Source organism: Beta vulgaris, chromosome 7 (genome assembly GCF_026745355.1).
Source record: "Beta vulgaris subsp. vulgaris cultivar EL10 chromosome 7, EL10.2, whole genome shotgun sequence".
NCBI lineage: Eukaryota > Viridiplantae > Streptophyta > Magnoliopsida > Caryophyllales > Amaranthaceae > Beta > Beta vulgaris.
Window position 1 is genome coordinate 37,038,156 of NC_079208.1, and position 4,849 is coordinate 37,043,004.

Consider the following 4,849-nt stretch of genomic DNA (forward strand, 5'->3'; position numbering starts at 1 on the left):
ACGATGTGGTTTATTAAGAAAAAAAAAGGCATGCGTGGAAAATGTTCACATGAACACCATATCTATCATATTTGACAATATATGGCAACGCAGAAACACAATACATTGCAATTATAACACTATTTCTCTCTATTATTATATTAATTTCGACAATACATAACAATGGAGAAACAAAATATGTTGTAATCTTAACACCATATCTATCATATTTGACAATATATGGCAACGCAGAAACACAATACATTGCAATTATAACACTATTTCTCTCTATTATTATATCAATTTCGACAGAACATAACAATGGAGAAACAAAATATGTTGCAATTTTGACACCATTAGATATGTTGTTGACAATATAGCGGAAATGATAAACACAATATGATGCTTCATTTTAAATACAAAATGATAAGTTCACATATTCATAAAACCATAATCATACAAAGTACTTAACATTATCCATACAACCATTAGAATGTTAAGTGAGGTACTTAAAATTACACTTGCATTAGATCGTTACAAAAGAAAGCAATCCGACGCGCAAAAATACAACGAACATGTCATTGTTATCTATCCATTTCGCTGTGAAATCTTCCTCCACCACCCCTGACTTGCATTAAACTATCGGCTACAATTATGAACAAAAATTGTTAGAATTAAAATGTAACTCATAAACTTAAAAGTAAAGACCCAATAATGTTCTATAACGTTTTGTAATGTTTTTAGGTGAACTGCTAAAAGTTCTATAATACAAAGTAATATAAATTACCGGAAAATAAGCAATTTCAAGAAGTAAAAAGTCAAATTTCAGAACAAAAATCACCATCAAATAACTCGTATCAAATTCCAGAGCATAAAACCCACTCAATTTGCTCTAACACCACCATAAAACAAACCCACGAATGGAAAAAACATGAAATTTGCTACTTATAATACACGAAATTAAGACATGTTTAGAACTTTAACATGCAATTTTCATGAATTAAACCCACGAAATTTAAAAAACCCAAGAAATTTCTTGATGTACACCACACAATTTTCAAGTAATTAAACATACCTTCAATTCACGAAAAAACACAGTTACGCCTCTTTCCGGCGAAATTTCCGGCGAATTCCGGCTTCAAACCTTCCGGTTCTGGTGGGTGGGTCTCCGGTGGGTGGGATGATGACTGAGGTTGAGGAGTGAGGTTGAGGAGTTAGGTTGAGGAGAGAGATTGAACTAACTTATGGAATGAGGGGGAATACCCCATTCCCTTGCTTTTGCATTCCATTTTACTAAGTTATTTGAAATGACAAAATTGCCCATGATATAGGTTATACTGCCTATATCTGATATAGTTTTATCATACCTCCAAAAAAACATGCATGTGATTCAAAAAAACCATGTGATTAGAAAAACACTCCTAATTGAAAACAATATATATATCCTCGCCATAGTTAATGAAATTAGTGTCGGCGCTTTGACTGAGCAATTGCCGTGTCTGAGATCTCAAAATAGCATTGTACTTGTTTGTTTGCTTCCAATTTAAAAAATGGACCAATCTAAGCTGTAACCTCATGAACAATGTTGGATTGTAGTATTGATTTGTCATGATTTGAGGATATCTAGCTCTGAGGAAGTTGCCGTGTCTACTTGTTGAATACATATCCCCCATGTTATTATATCAAAATCTAAATCCCTTTCTTTATAATCTACACACTTATGGATCGTTTGGTTCATAATATAAAATGGAAAGGGAATGAACACAAATAGAGAAGAGAAGTGGTAACAAAATTTGTTACCTTTATTGAGTGTTTGATTCAAGTCAAGTATTGGAAATGAATAGTAAACATTACCACCAAGTAATATTTTTTTGTTACTTGAGAGGGAGGGGAAGGTAATATATTGGGGGAACCCATTACCATCCAGTAATGGTAATGGATTGATGAGGGGTTAAACCAAACAATAAGAACGGGAATCGGTAATTGATTCTGTTTCTTGGAGCACAAAAATAGTGAGTCAAACGACTCATTTTTTTAGGCAGTTCTTTTTTAATGATTACACTGTCATTTTCTCTATATAAGGTAAAATGTTCAATTAATATTCCCTACTTTTGTCCCCCATGTAGTCCCTAATCAAACAAATCAACCCATTTAAAACCCCCACCTACCCTATTTTTCTTTTTCCTCTGTTTTTTATTTACCTTTTATATTTCTTACTATCTACTTTTCATAATTCGTCTCCTATCTCTCCTACTATTTTATTTTTTCCTTGTTTCTAGTGAAAAACAAAGCGTTTAGATAAAGTAGGAATGGATGTAGTAAGAATTAAGGTTGACCTAGTTGATTGGAGACACTCATTCCATGTATCCTTGTGAGTTGTCACAAATGTTTGATCTTTCTTACTCTCTACTTTTTATAGTTCATCTCCTCTCTCTCCTACCGTTTCAGTTTTTCCTTGTTTCTAGTGAAAAGCAAAGCGTCTAGATAAAATAGGAATGAATGTAATAAGAATTAAGGTTGACCTATTTGATTGAAAACACTCATTCCATGTATACACAGTTGTGGAAAAGGTTTGATTTTTGGTCTTGCAAAGTGATCGAGATCCCCAAATTCCCCTTCTTCTTTCTTATACACGGAACATACATCATACCTTAAAAACTGTAATTGACATCAAATACCCTTATAATTCTTATTTGAGGGAAATATTCTTATTTAAGGTATTATTGGGGATAGAATAACAATTTCAATGGAATTGGAGTAAGAGAATGTTATTACCTTAATAAAAGTGTTAGAGATCGAAAAGCTTGTTTATGTTTTTATAGTAACATAATCATATGACTTATGTATTATTTTAAAATGTAAAAGAATGAAATTGTAGTGGAATGGTGATTAAACTCTCGCATTTTATTTCAACGGTCATGTGTCCAATTCCTAGTAGTTACTCATTGTTAATATTTTTGAATGAGATCATGAACCTATGTATTAGAAGGCTGACAAGAGTGTCACATGATACCGTTTTTTTTATAGGACCACCTTTAAATATATATTGTATAGATTATTCCGAATAATCGTAACTGAAAAATTATATATTTGTTTAAAAAATTTGAAAACCACAAAAGCATATATATTTTCATCCTCTACGAATAGACACTGGTTTTTCTATACTTCATATAATATAAATTTAGTATGTTTGATTATATATTTAAACCATCTAAAAATGAAAAAAAGCATCTAAAACAATGTTATCTGATGCATACTATATAAATAAGAGCATTATAGAAAAAAAACACACTATATAAATAAGAACATTATAGAAACAAAACACATTATTTAATATTGCAATAATTGGTATACTATTCAGAAACATGCCCGGCCCTGAGCTTTGTTTAAAGGGGCAATGGCCCAACCGCCTAGGGCCCAAGCTTAAAAGGGGCCCAATCGTAAGAAAAAAATAAAAAATTTAGCTAGCAATAATTTTTGAAAGGGACGTGAATTACATAAGAAAGAGAAACTGTTGAACATCCCCAAACGCTTTTTCATCTTCTTCATTTATTCTCTCCCAACTTCCAAGACCCAAATTTAATGTTCTTTTAATCTCCATAATTTTATCTAACCATCATTAAAACCATGAAAATTTTCCATACTTTCCGAAATATAGTTGTTAACCTCCTCTTAAATATAGCTGTGAGAATTTTTTTTTTACGATTTAAATAAACGAAAATTGCATTTGTATAATGCATTACTCATAAATTTTACTCTAAATCAATTGAAATTATTAAGAAATTTTCGAATTTTTTTTGGAAATTTTGGCTGACTGTCGGCTGAAAGATTGCGTACAAAAACTCAGAAAATCAAGAACAGTCGAATCCAGTTCTGGTTTGTCTACTTCATCGACTGAATTTCAATTTGTTTGCTACTGTTTCGACTTTTATCTTTTGTTGGTTTCATTTAGAATGTGAAATCCTAGCTTTGAAGTCTTGGAAGGTTAGTGTGAGGAGTTGGCAAGTTGAAGTAGTTGTTGATATTCGTTAGTTTTACACCAAGGGTGGCAAGGAATTGCCTGGTTGCAAAGGTTTTTTTTCCAACTTTTGTATAGTTTACTTAGAATTGTTTGTTTTATCCTAAGATTTGTCATTATTATGGTGGATTTTGAGTGTTAATTGTTTTAGGGGAAGTTTGAAGAATTTGTTGTTGCAATTAAGTTTATCTTTGCTTTTGAAGGAATTGTGAATGGAGTTATTGGATTTACAATTTCTTTTTATCTTGTGGATGTTTTAGTTATTTTCTTTGAATAGGAAGATTTTATTTCTAAAATTGCATTCGCTTTAACAACTGGTTTATTTTGATAGAAGTACCATCATATATTCATATGTTTTTAATTTGTTCTATTATAAATTGCATTTTTTAAGGGGCCCCAATCTACTATTTTGCCTAGGGCCCCAAAAAGATCAAGACCGGGCCTATTCAAACATTAAACATATAAATAATATCTTATCATTTAATTCATCACAACCAATGTTATCAGGATTGGGATCCTACTTTGGATCATAGGGGTTGGTAGAATCGAATCGGTGGGATCGGATCGTAAGATCGTAAGATCGTACAACTCGGTGAAATAGAGATAATTATACTAAAATATGGTGAGAACCTCATGTTAAACATTTACATATATTAATAATAAATTTTTTAATTAGCAAACAATGATAGTTTTTCAATACTATAAGATTGAAGTAACATGCGACCAAAATCTAATAGGAGAAATATAATATGTGAAATTACTTTATTATTTTTATACGGTAGGATCGGATCGTAGAATCGTGTTAAGATCCTACCATATGATTTTTTGTGGTTGGGCAGGATCGAAAATCCT

The 4,849-nt window shown here is 31.4% G+C and overlaps 1 long non-coding RNA gene across 1 annotated transcript; it reads right to left on the reverse strand.

The window, feature by feature from the left end:
• Positions 1–307: 307 nt before the first annotated feature.
• On the reverse strand, positions 308–1,307 carry LOC125499553 (uncharacterized). The gene is made up of 2 exons (XR_007276477.2): positions 1,055–1,307; positions 308–625 (listed from the first exon to the last, which is right to left on the reverse strand). It is a non-coding gene; the product is annotated as an uncharacterized LOC125499553 (long non-coding RNA).
• Between the last annotated feature and the right edge of the window lie 3,542 nt (positions 1,308–4,849).